The 18,943-nt window shown below is 43.6% G+C and overlaps 1 protein-coding gene and 1 non-coding gene across 3 annotated transcripts in view; one reads left to right on the plus strand and one right to left on the minus strand.

Moving 5' to 3' along the window:
* The window catches only part of EPB41 (erythrocyte membrane protein band 4.1), a 155,260-nt gene that overhangs the window by 12,266 nt on the left and 124,051 nt on the right, over positions 1–18,943 (plus strand). The window contains exon 1 of one of the 2 annotated variants that reach the window (XM_070404530.1): positions 9,222–9,356. The exons of the other annotated variant lie outside the window; for it this stretch is intronic. The gene's annotated coding sequence lies outside the window, so the exon portion shown is untranslated. Of the gene's footprint in view, positions 1–9,221; positions 9,357–18,943 lie in introns of those variants that run through there. 2 annotated transcript variants of the gene reach the window in all.
* TRNAH-GUG (transfer RNA histidin (anticodon GUG)) lies at positions 11,085–11,163 on the minus strand. Its single transcript has one exon. It is a non-coding gene; the product is annotated as a tRNA-His (tRNA).

An 18,943-nucleotide genomic window follows, 5' to 3' on the forward strand; every position in this document is an offset into this window, starting at 1 on the left:
GGGTCAACCCTGAAGCCCTTTTCTTTTGACATTTTCTGCCAGGGCATCAGTTTCAGATAGAGTGCCCACATCTTTTGTTCCTGAGCCTGAACTATGCAGAATTTCTAGTTCAGGCTGTTTGGCTGTTGGGCCCACAATGGTTATTATGTCATTATTGGTAATTAGCACTTAGGCTCAGAGGATGAGCTTTTGTTTTTCAGCTGAAATCACAGCAGAGAGCTGTGCCAGCCACTGGGGCCTAGGCCTGGAGCAGCTTCCTCTGTAACTCCCCACTTCCCAGCCATGGGCCCATAGCTTAGGCAGTGGTCGGCAAACTCATTAGTCAACAGAGCCAAATATCAACAGTACTTCTTCAAAATAGACTCGCCCAGGCTGAAAACCGACTTCTGCGCATGGGCCACGAAGTTTCAATCGCACTGTACGCGTGCCTGCACGTGGTATTTGTGGAAGAGCCACACTCAAGGGGCCAAAGAGCCGCATGTGGCTCGCGAGCCGCAGTTTGCCGACCACGGGCTTAGGGAGACCGAGGGGCAGGTGCCTTCCCCAGGCCGTATTCTGCAAAGTTTCTCACCTGCCCCCTTGACTCTCCATGCCTGGCCAATATATATAGGGGCTCCTACATAGAGGGGGCTCCCTGTGCCCCTGCGGGTGCTAGGTTTAGGGTTTCCCAGTGTCCAGCCGTCAGGGATGTTTTCTGATGCTCAGGATTCAGGTAGAGTGGGTGGAGGAAATAACCCTGGGTTTGACTCAGGGGCCTGGTTCAAGTCCCTGCTTAGCTGCTGTGTTGCTGGGAACCCTAGGCACACACATCACTGCCTCTTCCTGGGCCTCAGCTTTTTCATCTGTCAAGTAGAGATAAAGACACCTCCTTAGCTTCATTGCGAAAGAGAGGCAGGGTAGTATAGTGAGCAAAGGATAGAGTTCTGGAGTCAGACACACATGGCTACCCCCTTCCAGATGTGTGACATTGGGCAAATTGCTTCACTTCTCTGACCTCAGTTGCCAAAGCTATAAAATGGGGTTAAAATAGTACCCACTCCATAAAGTTGTGAGAGCTAAATAAGAGAATGCAGGTCAAATACCTAGCACATAGCAAGTGCTCCATACATCTTTGCTGGTAGTTTTATAACGGCCATTATGGAAATTCAGGTAATCTGTAAATAGTAAGAAGAGTACTAGCAGTAAAGCCAGGCAGATGTGGGTTTCAATCCTAACTCTGACACTAAGTGAGTAATCTTGGGTAACTTTTCTCTTCTCTCAGACTCTACTTCCTCATCTGTAAAATGGGACTTATAGTCATACCTTCCTCCAGGGGCTGTTGGGAATGTTCAGTGACATGTTGTATATACAGTGCTAGTTGATACAGTGGTTGGCACATTTCATCCCCATTTTATAGATAAGAGAGGAAAGTGACTTGACTGAACTCCCATAGTATCTCAGTGGGGAAGCTTTGATCTGAACCCATGTTGGCCTGCCTCAAAAGCCCATGTTCTTTTTACTTCTTCTTGCCATCACCCATATAGGGGCTGATGATGGTGATTCTTATGGCTGCTGGTCTCATCTCATTCATTCTGTGATCCCCAGTGCCTATACAAAGGCGATGCTCAATGAGTGTTTGTTGAATGAAGAAAAGGGGGTACCAGTGTGTCCTTATTTCCAGACAGGCTTTTGCCTTGGGGTTGAAGAATTTTTTGGCTTGGTTGAAAGCAGAATACAAATACAAATAAAAAGTAAAAATCATATGCAGTGCAGGTGTGAACTTTGTAATCTGCAGAACCTTTTGCACCCCTCCCATAATTTGATCCTTCTTGCTACCCAGTGTCACATCCTGGGTAGGCACTGCCGCCTCCCTCTGACTGGTGAGGATATGGGAGCCCAGAGAGGGTGTTGTGGGCTGAGTGTTGTGGGCCCGATCCCACCCCAATTCATATGTTGAAACCTCAAACCCCAATGTATTTGGAGATGGGGCTTTTGGGAGGTAATTAGTGTTAGATGAGGACATGAGGGAGGAGCCCTCATGATGGGATTAGTGCCCTTATAAGAAGAGACACCAGAGAGTCACTCTCTCTGCCATGTAAGGACACAGAGGGAAGGCAGCCACCTAGAAGCCAGGAAGAGAGCCTTCACCAGAACCTGACCAGGTTGCCATCCTGATCTCCGACTTCCAGCCTTCAGAACTCTCAGAAAGTAAATTTGTTGCTTAAGCCACCCAGTCTATGTCATGGCAACCCACTCTGACTAAGGCAGAAGGTAAGTGACTTGCCCGGAGTCACACAGTGAAAGTTTGGCAGAGCTACGGCTGGAAGTTATTTGTAGTCATTTGTCTCTTTCATCCTCACTGAAACCCTCCCAGTCTCTGGAAGGCTTAGAAATTGAGACAAGCGAGGTTACTAGTTAGATTCCCGGTCAGGGCACATGCCCAGGTTGTGGGCTCTATCCCTAGTATAGGTGTGCAGGAGGCAGCCAATCTATGTGTTTCTCGCTCATAGATGTTTCTATCTCTCTGTTCCTCTCCCTTCCCTCCCTCTCTCTAAAATCAATAAAAACATATTTTTTAAAAAAGAAAAGAAATTGAGACAAGCTAGATAGGCAGCTCAGGGACTGTCCTGTCATAGCAGCTTTGGAGCATCTTGGGGCAAGTCAAACCTGGGCCATTTCTGGATGCCAAATCCCCCCTTCTTCCCTATAGCTCCTCCTCTGCCCTCTCCCACGGAGGGGGGAGAGTCAGGCTGACTTTACCAGTTTTAGAAGGGGCCCAACTAGCTGATGGCACTGAGCCTATCCCTGTGTTTCTTGGGAAATCTCTAGCTAGTGGGTTCCCTTCCCTAGAAAGAGAGAATTATTGGGTTAAGCTCGAGAGAGCTGGAGGCTTTGCTGGATCAGGGTCATTAGGCTCACTCCAGCTGGTGAGAGAAGGGAGTTGGGGGTGGGTCATGGGAGGCCAGATCCTTGGATCCCTCCTTGAATGTCTCAGGGCTGTAATCAGAAGGAGTCACAACAGTCTTCCCCTGGGGTCTTGGAACAGATGTTTTGTTTTGACTTGATTATATATATATCCTAAATAATAAAGAGGTAATATGCAAATTGATCATCACTCCAACACACAAGATGGCAACCCCCATGTGGTCAAAGATGGCCGCCCCCATGTGAACACAAGATGGCTGGCACGGGAGGGCAGTTGTGGGCGATCAGGCCTACAGGGGAGGACAGTTGGGGGAGACCCAGGCCTGCAGGGGAGGGCAGTTAGGGGTGACCAGGCCGGCAGGGGAGGGCAGTTAGGGGTGACTGGGCCAGCAGGGGAGGGCAGTTGGGGGCAACCAGGCCTACAGGGGAGGGCAGTGGGGGGGGGACCAGGCTGGCAGGGGAGGGTAGTTAGGGGCAATCGGGCTGGCAGGGGAGCAGTCAGGTGTCGATCACGCTGGCAGGGGAGTTATTAGGGGGTGATCAGGGTGGCAGGCAGAAACAGTTAGGGGCAATCAGGCAGGCAGGCAGGCAGGCAAGCGGTTGGGAGCCAGCAGTCCTGGATTGTGAGAGGGATGTCCGACTGCCCATTTAGGCCCAATCCCAGGCCTAAATGGGCAGTTGGACATCCCTCAAGGGGTCCCAGATTGGAGAGGGTGCAGGCTGGGCTGAGGGACACACAACCCTCCACCCCACCATGCATGAATTTCATGCACCAGGCCTCTAATATATATATATGTATAAATTTGTTGTTCTACTTATTAATGCATTCATTGATTGATTCTTGTATGTGTCCTGACCAGGGATTGAACCTGTAATCTTGGTGCATCAGGATGATACTCTAACCAACTGACCTACCCAGCCAGGGCCAGGACAGATGTTGATGTTGCTCATTCATATCATTTCCAGACTGCTTTCCTGAGAGTGATATGAAAGCAGTATGGAGCAGAGGACAGTGGGATCACACAGACCTAGTTTAAGCTGTGTGACGTTAGGCAAATCATCAACCATTTCTAGGCTGTAGTTTCTTTAACTGTAATTGAAGCTGATAATACCTTGCAGGGTTTCTGTAAGGCTGAATGCAGCCATGCATATAAAGTACTTAGGATGTGCCAGGCACATAGTAAACACCTCATAACTGTAGTTGTTACTATTTTTAGTAATAAATTCTCTCTAAAGTCCCTTCCAGCTTAGGCATTCCTACGTTTTATGGCTGTAGAATTTAGTCTGGCCTCCAGCTTTGGGAGGGAAATGTAGCTGAAACTTAGAAGAAGGCAGTGAACAGAATCTTGTAATAGGGGTTGGGAAGCTTAGGTTCAAGTTTAGGCTCTGCCACCCCTATATTGTGTGACCTTGGGCAAGTCACTTCCAGTTTCTAGACCCATTTCTCAAACTGTTTAAAAAAGTTAGCAACTTGGCTTGAAGATCTCTAAGGTCCTATCCAGTCCTAACATTTTGTGAATCTAGCGGCCTAAAGGAATACCTTAGAACCTACTCACCAGGCCCTCTTTTACCGTTTCAACTTCCTTCCCTTCTGCTTCTGGTTTCTTGGAGTGTCTGCACAGCAGAAAGGACATACCTTGCCAACCCTAATATATTTATTTTACTTACATTTAGTTTTTTGCTTTTACTGTGCGCAGAGAACTCTTTAAGACAGAGCTTAATGTAATTTTGTAAGCAAAATGCATGTGTCAAAGAGGTCAAAACATGCTCTGTGTTTTCAAATAGACTTTCATTGCATCTGATTTCTTTTGCTTTTATCTCAGTCAGAACAGGCAGCCTTTATGCTATAATTAAAAAATATATGCTGCAGTCAACACATACTAGAAAAAGAATCATGGGTATGATTTAGATAAAAGGGTGTTTATCAGGTAGCATATAAGATCAAAAAATGGGAAATAACCTAAATGTCCAATAGTTAGGTTTAACTAAATTATGGTATATTCACTTATTATTATAAAAATATAACAAGGCACTGTTAAAAATGGTGATACAAATGTCATAATATTGTTAGGTGAAAAAAGTTGGTTCCAAAACAATATGATCTAAATTTTTAAAAGCATTAGATTGAATCATATGCAATTTGCTGATATTTGACCATTTTTAACCTATAAAATTAGCAATTTTGTATGACTTAATTTAATACCTATAAAAAGAAAAAAAAAGTGTATCTGTAAGAAATGGTACTTGAAGGGAACTCTCCCACCAAAATATTGATGTTGGCTATTTCTGACTGATGGCTTTATGACGATTGTAATTTTTCTTTTAACTATATAAATACATATAGTTAAATATATCTATATCTATATATCTTTGTTAGTCCTCATTGATTATTTTTTTATTTTATTTTTTTAGAGATAGTGGAAGGGAGGGAAGGGGGGAGAAAGAGAGAGAGAGAGGACACATCGATTGGTTGTCTCCCGAACATGCCCTGACTGGAACTGGGAATAAACTTGTAACCCAGATATGTGCCCTTGATTGAGAACTAAGCCCATGACCCTTTGGTGCATGAGCCGATGCTGTAACCACTGAACAATGCTAGCCAGGTATTTTTTTTATGAACAATTCAAGTCTTACTACTAAAAACAATCCCCCCTAGAAATGTATGAACAGTAATTTTCCCACCCTGTTATAGCTTGCTTGATTTATCATTTATGTTTAATATGTCGAAAATGACTACAATTTTATGACCATGGGCTGGATGGAAAGCTCTACTCTTCATGTAATTTTGGTACCAGGATTGGTTTTTATTCAATAATGATTGTTCAGAACACTTTACCGTGGGCCCAGCTTTTCAAAGCCCTCTTCATCTCTTGTTACCCACCCTCCCCCGCCCCCAACAGACAAATGTTTTCCATGAGCCCTATCATTGGGGTGTCAGGCCAGCTGTGTCCCTAATACGCCCATGTCCCAGATTTGGTAATGGCTCAGATTCCAACTGTGCCCCCACTCTACCCCCACTTTCTTTCAATCTCATCTCTTCCAGGTCATCAGAGGTCCCATCTACCCTCCCTGGCTTGCCCCACTGGTCACCACCTAATTTCACCATCTGATTTCACCCTCTTTCATGCAGCTGGTGCTTGCTTTTGCTGGAGCTCAGTTTGCAATGGGGAAGGATTAGGACCCTTTCATGCCTGTCTCTCTCTTTTTTTTTTTTGCTTAGTGGCCTTGACCGCTCCTGGGGCTGACAGGCAGCCAGCAGGGCCTGTATTCCCTAGGAAGGAACAGGAGGGGTGGTGGGGGAGAGAGTGGCGGGCTCAGCTGGCAGGCGGGATAGAGATGGCCCCTAGAGACCCTATCCTGGGGCTTGGAGCACGGCACCGCCACCACCCAGATGTGAGCATGGAGTAGGCAGGGTGCGGCTCTGAGTTTCTGCCTAGATGATTAGCTTCAGAAATGATGCTTGAGACCTTTATCCTTGGTACCCAATGGCAACCTCTGCAGGGTGAGCTGGGACTCAGTGTCTGGTTTGCAGAGGCCTCTTTTGAGAGGACAGATGGACATATGAGTAAGGGTAGTTTCTCTGCCTTCAGATTGGGCAGTAGTTACCCCCAACCCCCAATTATGTGTTAGGCCCAGCTATACTCAGGGCATTTAACCTAACTGTTGTTGGTGTGCACCTAATTAATAACAAAAATCCCCCTTGTGTGGATGGTCCTTTATAATTTACAAAGCTCTTTCATTTTCAGGCTAAAAGCTAGGACTAGAATTTAATTCTTTCAGATTCTAAAGCCTGTGCTAACAGTTCTTGGTGTGGATTTTAAGAGTGGTTTACAACTGCCTGTGTAGCCATTTTCTGCTAGCCTGAGACCCCCTACTTTTTCAGGGTGATGTTTCTTAAATATTGTACACTCAGTGCATCAAAATAAGCCTCTTTAATATGCTGTGTCATTACCTAGCACTTCACAGCACAGAGACTATTATTGGTCTTTATGAATCTGAATTTGGTGGTAGTGGTGAGCTGTCTTGTGGATTTATCCTTCATAGTAGCAGATTTCCAGGTCTAGTTGTAGGAAGCCTCTGAGGCACAAAGGTGGTAGAGCTAGAGCTCCCCCAATCAGAAGTATGGCTGAACTGGAGATCGTAGAACAGGGGACCAGAGTATTCAAGAACAGGTGCTTCACTCCTAGTACACAGAATGACCTTGGCCATGTCACCTGACCTTATAAGCCTCAGCTTTCTTATATATAAAACTAGAGACCCAGTGCATAAAAATTGTGCACTGGGGAGGAGGGGGGGAAGGGGGCCCCTCAACCTGGCCTGTGCCCTCTTGCAGTCCGAGACCCATCCGGGGATGTCTGACTGCCGGCTTAGGCCTGCTTCCCCTGGGGATCGGGCCTAAGCCGGCAGTCAGACAACCCTCTCACAGTGCGGGACCCCTTGCTCCTTACTGCCCACCTGCAATGGAAGTGGGAGAGGCTCCTGCCACTGCCACTGCACTCGCCAGCTATGAACCTGGCTTCTGGCTGAGCGGTCTCTCCATGTGGGAGCACACTGACCACCAGAGGGCAGCTGCTGTGTTGAGTGTCTGCCCCCTGATGGTCAGTGCACATCATAGTGACTGGTCGTTTTGCCGTTCGGTCAATTTGCATACTAGGGTTTTATTATATAGGATGATTTGTTCATTAAATGAAAAAGAGGGACAAAGTCCCTGCCCTCCTGGGACTTGCAGTCCAGTGGGTCTATACTGCAGCAGTTTATTGAGAAGGACAGCAAACAAATAATACATAGATAGTAGAGTCAGGTAGAAGTAAGTGCTATGAAGCAAAATGAAAGCAGGACAAAGGGGTGTGAGTGGAGGCAGTGTCAGATAGGGTAGTCTGGTGGTCCTCTAGGGGTTCTCAGCATGTTTCAAACAGATAATTCATATACTGTGCTCAGTTCAGTGCTGACAATTGAGTGCTTAACAAATATATTATTATTATGTTAGCCAGCTCCACATCTCCCAGTCCACATTTTAGTCTCCAAATAGCAGTAATGATTCTGTAGCACTTACTATGAGCTAGGCACTGTTCTAAGAACTCTACATATTTAAACTCATTTAATTCCTACAGCAACTCTTATGAAGTAGAAATTATTATTATCCCATTTTATGGAGTCCAAAACAGGCACAGAAGAGGCCAAACACCTAAGGAGGGCTGGCGTTTGAGAACTGAACCTAGGTAGTCGGTTCCCTGAGTCTGAGCTGAGATGTGAGAGGGCTGTGATTAGATACTAAGAGACAGTGTGGCTGGCACAGACAGGCTCTGATGTCAGATTGTCTGGCTTCTTATCCTGGCAGGTGTAAGCCTCTCTGCTTGGGCTTCTCTAAAATGGGAAGAGCAGAACCTGTCTTACCTTATAGAGACCATGCTTAAAACAGAGCCTTCTTTCTGCTCTGTGGGGCCCCAGCCTGTTCAGAGACCAACCTGGAAGGGAACGTGAAAGATCAAGCGGCCTCTGAAACTTCTGAAAGGAAATATAGGCACACAAGGCAATTGTCAGAGCAACCCTAAGCTCAGGTAGGATTTTTATTATTTTTGAGGGTGCCAGGGCAGAATTGGGAGGTCGTTAAGCACAGAAGACAGCGGAAATCTTGGCGTGGCCACACTTGGCTTCCATTTCAGGCATTGCACAGCTGCCAGGAGAGGTAACGTCTAATCGAATGTCAGGGTTAGAATGGCATCTAGAGATGGTCAAGTTACCAGAAGGGGAAACTGAGGCCCAGAAAAGCTCAGTGACATCACCAAGGTGCATTAGGGGGCGGTCAGCTGGAGTAGTCTGGCAGCAGCTTCAGCTTTCCCTGAAGATTTCAAATCTCGGCCTATTACCTGTCCCTCCTCCGGGTGGAAAGGGCCTCACCTGCGTCCTGGACACTGACTGCCTCATTCCCCACGTGGGTGCCGCTGCAGGCCAAGGGCACCGGGCTCCTGAGCAGGTTCGCCTTGCGCCTGCGCACACGCCGCCAGCCCCTTGCCTTTCCCCTCTTTTCTCTCCCCTCCCCATTCCTTACCGGCTAGGGGAGTGGGGAACCAGAGGAGTCAGAACTTGGCCTCAGCCAATGGGATGACGGGCCGCGGCCCAGCCCCCTCCTCCCCTCCGGCACCGTCCAATAGAAATTTACTACAATGTTGTGGCGACCCGAGGGGGAGGGGCGCGCGCGGGCGGGCGGGCTGGCTGCGGGCCGGGCCGGCCTCGCTTCGCGGAGGGAAGGCGGGAGGGCGCGCGGCGCTGCCTGCTGCTCGCTCACTGGCTCCCTCCCTCCGCCGGTGGGTTAGTCAGTCAGTCGGCCTGCAGCCGGCGAGCCCGAGAGTCGCAGAGGGCCGGGGCCTTGGACGCCGGCACCTCCTCCTGCCATTGTTCATCCGGCAGCTGCAGCGAGCGGTGGGCGCGGGACCGCGGTCCCCGTAGCACCGGTGAGGCGAGGCGAGGCGAGGCGGCTGCAGCGTGCGAGCCGGGTTGCGGGAGGCGGGGCGCGGAGCTGTCCCCGAGGGGACGGTCCTGGCGGCCGCGGTGGCGCCGCAGCCTCTTTGTCTCCAGCCCGCCGCAGGCCCGGGGCCGGGGGGCTCCGGACGCGGGAGGCTGAGGGGCTGCAGCCGGGACGCGACGCGGCGGCCCGAGGAGAAAGAGGCGGGGCCGATGTCGGGGAGCGTTTCGAAGTTAGGCTTGGATTTGTTTGTGACGCGGGGAAATGTGCCTGGTCTGGTCCGTCCATCATTGCAGGAGCCTTGGAAGGAAACCAAATGGAGGCGAATTGCGGGTTGCGGGCGGTGGAGGTGTCGGGTGCCGCGGCCGCGCGCTTTCCTCCCGACGAGGCAGCGGGCTGTCTGGAGGAGTCGGGCGCCATCGAGGGGTGGCGGGAACCCCGCGACGACTTCCAGGCCTTCCCGCCATAGACGCCCGTGTCATGAAACAAATTCGCCCGCACGGAGGGCTCCAGTGCGCTCCCCCTTAGTCGTCACGGTTCCCGTGACCAAAGGGTTAAATCTGTTCTCTCAGCGTCGTGACCTCCTTTTCCAGTTCTCGCATCTGTCGGCTTGGAAATCTCTCCTCCTGCTCGCGGGGCTCCCGCCACCCCTTAGTACCTGTGGAGACTGGATGGAGGCTCGCCCTCCGAGATGCACCGGCCGGCGGTTCCTCCCGATGGGGCTGTGCCGGCCGGGCTCCTGCTTCCCAGGGGCGGGCATCTCTGGAAAGAGAGAGTGACCTCGCGTGAAGCCTCGCTGCCGGGCTGGTTTCTGGCCGCATGACAGCCACTGCCATCCTGTTGTCTCTGACTGTACCCGCCATAAATGACTAGTCTGGGGAGGCTTGTCGGGTTTTGGCGTGTATTGCTGATTAGGAGATAGTGGTGGTTTTTTTTTTTTTGGTGGTTTTTTTTTTTTGGCTTTTAAAAAGAGATGCTGAGCTGTTTTTAGTAGTCTGGGTGCTTTCACAGCTGCTATTTTGTTCTTTCTGTTTTTAGGGAAAATTGCAAGAAATGGCTATGTCTTGTATCCTGGATATTGTTGTAGTGGTTTTATACTCTCTTGAGGATATACTGTGTTCAGTGCTGTTAATCATGACTGTTTTCAGTATTCCCAGTCCTGGCCAAAACCCCAGTTGGTTTGGTCCTTTTAATTAAGTATACAGGCAGACACATACATAGGTAGCGTCTGCATCTGTAGCTATATCTCCCTTGTACACCACTTCTCATCCCAGTTTTGTGAGTGTGGCATTAACCCTTACTCTTTATGGAAACTTAACTACGCTTCATTTTCCTTTTCTCTAAATTAGAAACATACGAGTTCTCTGTTGGCTGGCCAATTTTTGGTTTTATGACATAGTTTCTCGGGATGTGATTAATATAATCCATGTAGAGTATATAGCAGAATATCTGGCACACAGGAAGCACTCAGTGAATGACAGATTTAAAAATGGGTATCAGATTGCCTTGGAATGAAGGTGCTAATTCAGAGTGCTTTCTATAGAAGGTTATAATTAAGGTAAAGATAGGCATTATTATTTTTAAAAAATATATTTTTATTGATTTTTTACAGAGAGGAAGGGAGAGGGATAGTTAGAAACATTGATGAGAGAGAAACATCGGTCAGCTGCCTCCTTGCATGCTCCCTGCTGGGGATCGAGCCTGCAATCCAGGCATATGCCCTGACCGGGAATTGAACCCGGAACCTTTCAGTCCACGGCCCAATGCTCTATCCACTGAGCCAAACCAGTCAGGGCGATAGGCATCATTTATATCCCTGAGGAAACTGAAGTACAGTATCTTTGCCACTATTAAAAGTAAACTCACTAGTAGACCCAAGCTGACCATGCTAACCTGATTCCTTTCTCTTCTAGTAACAAAACTACACATTTTTATTTGTATAGTTGAATTCAGGCTTAGAAATAAATGTTTTTAATCTTTAGGACTTACCAAAATTCTCTCAACATTTATACTAGTGTATTATAAGTCCTTATACAATACTAGAGGCCTGGTGCACAAAATTCGTGCAGGCGGGGTGCGGTCCCTCAGCCTGGCCTGAGCCCTCTCCCAGTCCAGGAGCCTTTGGGGGATGTCTGCTTGCCAGCTTAGGCCCACTCCCTGCAGGCCTTATACAATTTGGCCTCAATCTACCTTTTCACATTTATGCCCCCCTCCTTTTTTTAGCTGCTTAACACAATAAAAATTTATTCTCAGTTTCTGTAGGTATTCTCCTTATTACTTATATTTTCCAACCAAAAAGAACTGCTCAGTAATAACCCTATTTTCCCATCTCTGTACCTCTGGCCATGTGGTTTCACCTGTGCTTGTCATATGTGTATATTCCTTCTGATTATTTTCAGTTGTCTTACCTTAAAATTATTAACGATATTAGTAATTTGAAATGTGAAGAAAAGTTCCCTATGTTGAAGGAACTTGATGGAATTTTTTGTTTTGTTTTGAAGTTTCTTTGAGCTTCATTATTGAATTTTCTTTTAACTGGTGTTCATTAAAAGGATTTAAGTCCTAAGTACCGCATCAATGTGTGCAGCTCATAGTAGATGATGGTTGATGGTAGATTAAGAAAAGCTCTTAGGCTTCCATTCTACTCAGAGCTAAGAATTCCGTCAATTTATGTTTGGAAACTCTGGCTGTCAGCAAATAGACTAAGTTAGAAGAATAAAATTTTATCTTTTAGGTGGATCTCTGCTTGCTTTCCGCATCTCTTTCTTGGTGGTCTAAGGGCCAATATTTCCTTAATGTTTGTTAAATCCTATTTATTGCATTATAGGAGTAGATATGGTGAATAAACCTGTGTTTTAAAGTAGGCTTATCCTTAATAGAATATATAAAATAACATTATATAATAATTGATATAATATTAACAAAAAATATACAAATCTCCCTCTTTGTATATTTAAAAGTACTTTCATTTTATCTCCTTTTTTCCCCTTCAGAAGTGAGAAACACTTCTAAATTTACAAGTGACTTTTTTTTTAAATCCTCACCCGAGGATATTTTTATTGCTTTAGAGAGAGAGTAAGGGGAGAGAGAGAGAGAGAGAGAGAGAGAGAGAGAAACATTGATCAGTTGCCTCCCGTATGCACCCCCACTGGGAATTGAACCTGAAACCTTTCTTTGCAGAGGCGGGGGGTGGGGGGGGGGTGGGGGGTTGTTTACAGGACCATGCTCTACCAACTGAGCCACCTGGCCGGCTGGGCTTAAGTGATTTTAAATGATTCCTGTCTCCTCTGAAAAAAATGATTGTGGTCTTTTGTTGAGATATGACCTATATGTTTTTCTTGTTCTCTTTTGTCAGGTTTGTGCCCCACGTGTAAAGTTCACCAGTATGATGTTTTCTTGTATGCAGCTTGAATTTAACATTTCTGGAAATTATAGAGCTAGCTTTCCACCTCATTCCTTAGTTTATGCTCTTAATTTTGAATAGATTCATATTATAGGAGATAGCATGCTTACGGTGCTATTTTGTTTCCTTCTTCCTGTTCCTAAGAAAGCTTTCAGGTAAGCTTGTCAGAAGTGTTGCGTAGTAGTAGTCAAGAGATTCTTGAATTCTCTGCAGGAACTTTGGTGTGCTTACCGGTAGATTGAGATTTAAAGTATGTTAGTCTATAATTTGTGATACGAGTGGTTGGGCTTACTTATATTGTATTCTGAATGTTCAAATCCAATTTAATATTGGTGATCTGATATTATAACTTTAGAATAGCAGTGGCCATTGTGGGCTGAATTTGGTTCTTAAATCAGTAGGAGTGTACTTTTCTATCACAATCTGTCTCCTTGTTATTTAAGAAGCAGGCCAGCCCAAGTGCTACCAGTATATTTTTCCAAGAGTCTCATCAGATTCATGATTGATCATGTGCATATTTATATGCAGATTAATTGCTACCTCTAAAGGAATTGTTTCCCCTCTATTGCTTGAGCATGGAATTACCTTATTTTGTTTGTCAGCTAAACAATAATAATTCTAATGAACAACTTTGCTTTTTTTTTTTTCCTGAATAATGCCCCCAAAGATGAAACTTTTAAAAGAGTTATAAAAATACCGTGATGATTAGTTATGGGCCTTATTTATGTAGAGAATCTAGAATAATTGGAAGGTAATTGGTTCATTGCATTTATAATAGCTTTTAGTTAAGGAAGAGCCAGATTCCAAATATATATGTTAATTTTGTTGTCTAAGTTTGTTGATATGTGACTGGTGATTTACTGTGTGTCCTTTTTGTGAGTGGGGTCATGATTTGTTCAGTACAATGCAGTGTAACAAACACTCTGATGTACATACTGGGTTAGATTCGTATTTTTATTTACTCTGCTTCTATTTAAGGAATACACAGTGAGAAGGATAAAGAAAATAGGTATAGCCTGGCCAGCATGACTCAGTGGCTGAACGTTGACCTATGAACCAGGAGGTCATGGTTTGATTTCTAGTCAGGGCACATGCCAGGGTTGCAGGCTTGATTCCCAGTGTGGGGCCTGCAGGAGTCAGCCAATCAATGATTCTCTTCCATCACTAATGTTTCTATCTCTCTCTCCCTCTCCCGTCCTCTCTTAAATCAATAATAAAAATACATTTTTTAAAAAAAGAAAGAATCTGAGAGAATCTTATTATGGTCAAAGTCTGTTTAGTGAGTGAATCTGATTTATGATCAAAGTCTGTTTACACTTATTTTTGTTAATTATTTTTATTAAAATGGGATTATACCCATCTTGAAATATTTGAAAATAAATTGACTAGCTCTTTTAACTTTAAAGAAAAGCAACATACCATGAGCGTGGCCAATACAATTCAAGGAATAACTTGGAGAGACTTTAATATACCCTACCCCTAATCTTCATCAGCTTTCCCCCCAAGTCACGTAAATAAACATGCTACCCCTAAAATCCCTTCTATATAGAAATTCCAGAGCCATTCTGGCATAATGTTTATTTTATCATTTATTATTTTATTGCATTTATTAATACCAGTTCTCATTTTGTAGTTATCTCTCTTTTTTTAAAAAATATATTTTATTGAATTTTCTACAGAGAGGAAGGGAAAGGATAGAGAGTTAGAAGCATCGATGAGAGAGAAACATCGATCAGCTGCCTCCTGCACACCCCCCACTGGGGATGTGCCCGCAACCAAGGCACATGCCCTTGACCGGGATCGAACCCGGGATCCCTCAGTCCACAGGCCGACGCTCTCTCCGCTGAGCCAAACCGGTCAGGGCTGTAGCTATCTCTTATTATCTCCAAGATAAATCCATATGGATTAAATTGTGATTGTTTATTAAATTGCTACTCTCTCCCTTCTATGGCTGAAGGCTCTTTGAGTCACTTCCACTCAATTAATCTAGGGCCTCGTCTGTCATTCTTAATTTTCAGAGCAGTCTCTATTTGTAGAAATTAAAGTTGTTTCTGAGCTATGTGGAGTGGACTTTGGATAGGGTTGAAGTAATCTTGCAGATTGGGTAGGAAGAGGCAGGATTATCTGATGAAATGGATGGGAACTATGACTAAAAATTTATATTGATAAATAAGATTGGAAGAAGCCGTAGATACTCTACTTGTATTATCTATTCTATCTATATTCAATGTATATCTATAATTCTGTTTATTAATATTATCTACTGATAGGGATAGGAGCACCTCAATTTCTTTTTGAAAATAGGTGGAAATAAAATGGGATATAATGTGTATTCCTATGTGTAATTGTGATTTACAAATGCAACCTACCTGCTCTTTGTGCCTTCTATCTTCTACAAAAATTATCTTAATCCAAATTAACTTTTGGTAGGCCCTCTACAGTCTGAATTATAGCACTGGACATAACATAGACTGATGTTTATGTACTTTCTACAATAATATTCACTCAGAAAACTTTCATATTATATTTTGATAATATCTGCATTGAACCTTAAAAAGTTATGATTAAAAGTCTTGAGTGAGAAACCCTTAGTGATTTAATGTTAAAGCATAGGGTTATTTTGAAATAGTTAAATTTAAGCCTGTGACCCACAAGTGTAATTAGAAATGTGTACTTTGGGTTGTGAATATACAGTAATATGCCAAGCTTCATTTGTGATTGCTGTTTAGCCATTACTTAATGCTTACATAAATTAAGCAACCCTGTCAGAATCATTTTAACACAATGCTAAATGCTATATTTTTAAAATATCTTTTTATTGACTTTAGAGAGAGAGGAAGGGAGAGGGTGATAGAAACATCATCAGTTGGCTGCCTTCTTCGGGGATGGAGCGGAAACCTGTGCATGTGCCCCTAATGGGAATCCACCGGGAATTGACCGGTGACCTTTGGTGCATGGGTTGATGCTCAACCACTGAGCCACACTGGCCAGGCTTAAATGCTATCTTAACAGTATAACTTTGAATACAAAAATCAAATATTGCCCTAACCAGTTTGGCTTAGTGGATAGAGCATCGGCCTGAGGACTGAAAGGTCCCAGGTTCGATTCTGGTCAAGGGCATGTACCTTGGTTGCGGGCAACATCCCCAGTAGGGGGTGTGCAGGAGGCAGCTGATCGATGTTTCTCTCTCATCGATGTTTCTAACTCTCTGTCCCTCTCCCTTCCTCTCTGTAAAAAAATCAATAAAATATATTTTTTAAAAAATCAAATATCGTATAAAAAAGCATTATTTTAATTGATATGTCAAGTGTGTATTTTAATTTACCAATTTGATGTTCTACATATATTCAAGTGAAAAGTGTTTCACCTTAATAATAGACTTGATACAAATTGTTGAAATTCATCTCTCCCCACTACCCCCCCCCCCCCCCCCCCCCCCCAGTTTTGACCATATGGCAGAACTGTCAAAAGCTCCAAGGATTTAAGCCCTCAAATTTTACCTGCCAACCTGTTTCAGTGTGCAACAGGGACACATGGAAGGCAGTATAAAGTGAAGGCTTTTTTTGCTACCACCCACTTGCTGTTTCTTGCCTTTTTATCTTTTTAATGATTCAGGGAATTGATACTGTTGCTAACTTACTACCTGCAAGAGTCCTGCTAGTTTTGATGGTATTACGTAATTATATAAATCTTTGCATGGTGTCATATGATGTTGTATATATGTCCTCCCACACATGTCTTTAGAGTAATTTCTTTCCATCTGGTGTTGGAAATGAGCTCTTTGTGAGGTTATTTTTAAATCTTCAAGCTTTCTGGCATCCTCAACACTTGAAACAACGCAATTGCTTCTGAAGGCAAGAAAATTCAGATAGTATATTTAGTGCTTTTTTCCAGTGAAAATGTAAAAAGTATTTTATTTCAAAAATCATATTCTGTGTTCCAAGCAAGCAAAACATGTATTTTATGTTTAGACAGTCTCCAGATAATTTTGTTAGGTAGGAAATAAGTCAGTTGTTGCCAAGTAAATTAAGTAAAGGAGGAGTACTTAAGGGAAAGGAGGCCAAGAATAGGAAACCTGTTAAAGGGAAGAGGTTTTAAAGATAGTTTATTCTCTGGAGGTTTATTGGTATCCTCTTCTGAACTCTTGCAGCATTTATTTGTTCCACACCAGATTTGTCAGGTATTGTTTTATATTGCATATAAAATTTGTATTCCCAATAAGATTATCAGCTTCTGGAGGGCAAAAGGTCAATGTCACGTCTTTCATTGTCTTCCTCATTCCCCCAAACACAAATATTGCTTAGTATAGTAGTTAGGTACATAACATAGGGGACACAATAGACATACAGAGGTGTAGTGAGTATGTGAATTCCAGGATAATTAAGATTTAAGACCTGGGTTATAATTTTGACTCTGCTTCTGATGACCTCTCTCTTTATATGTGTATATATATATCCTATTTTCTTGGACAGTAAGATTCAGAGGCATAGCCAGGTAGCTCAGTTGGTTAGAGTGTCATTTTGAGTTGCAAGGTTGCAGGTTTGATCCCCAGTCAGGGCACATACAAGAATCAACCAATGAATGCATAAATCAGCAGAACAACAGATCAATGTCTCCCTCCTCACGCCCCCCCCCCCCCCTTTCCTCTCTCTCTCAAATCAATTTTTTAAAAAAAAAGTAAGGTGCAGATATGACACTTTACTCCTCTCCTAAGAATAAAGATGTTATCCTACATAACCACAATACTATTATCATACCTAAGAAAATTAATAATTTTTCATAATAACCAATATCCAATTCATATTTTTTTTAAAAACTGATGTCATCTACTTAGTAAGATTTACCCAATAACTCCCCCCCCCAACCCCCGGGGTGCTATTTTTGTTGACTGATACTTGTTAGTTGTATTATCTCTAATATGACACTGGTTGACAAGAAATGTTCCGTAGTGAAAAATTGGCCTCAAAATCACATTCTTTACTGCTTCACCTTTACTGAATATGTCCATGAGCAAATGGGAAAGGAGAGATTTGGATGCAGGACTTCTGCCAAAACAATGAGTTCTTAGTGATTGTGATTCTGTGAAAGTACTTTTCTGTGCCTCAGTTTCCTCTTCTGTAAAATGAGGACAATACCCACATCGCACAGAATACATAGTAATAACAAACAAAAATAAACCTTGCAGTGTGCCTGTCACATACTGATACTCAAAAAGTAAATGTTAATTCCCTTTTACTTTTGATAAAATCTGACCTCATGGAAATGTGGAGAATAATCTTTGGTTAAGAAGAATAATTTTTGCATCTTGACCCATACCTTTTTCTCCTTAAATTCGGTATTTATGTGTGTATGTTATTATTTTTTATAAACAACTATAGCTATGTAGAAATATATGGTTTTTGGGCTTAATTCAGACTTATACTGTAACATTTTTAAATCTGCGTGTCTAAAGACCCATTTCACAGCAACTCTGGCTTCATAGCTTCATTTCCGGCTTGGTATGACACGGTCACGTGGTTGATGTCTCCATTGTTCCTTTTATCTTTTGCAGCAGATGTGAAAGTAAACATACAAGGTGAAAAACAGGAAGGGGTTTGGCTGATGTTCATCGGGAGGGTATTTTTGCAGGGGAACTTGTACATAAGCCACCTGAAATCTGAAGTGCCTTGAATCTTTGTGACTTTTGGCAGATACAGAAAGATATGCCTTAAGAAAGCAAATGATTTTGCAGTTTAAGGAATTCATGAGTTTGCATGTCTTTTTGCATTTAAACATATTGGAGAAGTGAGATAGTGTGTTCCCCTTTTTGTTTGAAAGGGAGAACCGATGTATGAATTTTATAGTTGCCACAATTCTGGGTTCTTCTTATCTATAGAATATTTTTCAATAAGGAAATGTGGAGTGTTTTGTTGTTGGATATCTGTTCTAATGTCATTACACTTGAACTTTTTCAAAAGCTAAAACTTAGGACAGCATATTTCTATATGGCTCTTATCTTTGTTCCTAAGAAAGGGAATTTACACATATCAAATGCTAGCTATATATCAGGTACTACTCTCCATATATGCTAAGTGCATATATTAAATTGAAATATTTCCATCTTTGACATTCAATCCACAATGAGTTTTTATGCTTTGGTGAAATCTCTTCTTTTCCCCTTTCCTCTCTCTTCC

Source organism: Myotis yumanensis, unplaced genomic scaffold (genome assembly GCF_028538775.1).
Source record: "Myotis yumanensis isolate MYYU_CA2020_CCGP unplaced genomic scaffold, mMyoYum1.0.hap1 SCAF_2, whole genome shotgun sequence".
Taxonomy (NCBI): Eukaryota; Metazoa; Chordata; class Mammalia; order Chiroptera; family Vespertilionidae; genus Myotis; species Myotis yumanensis.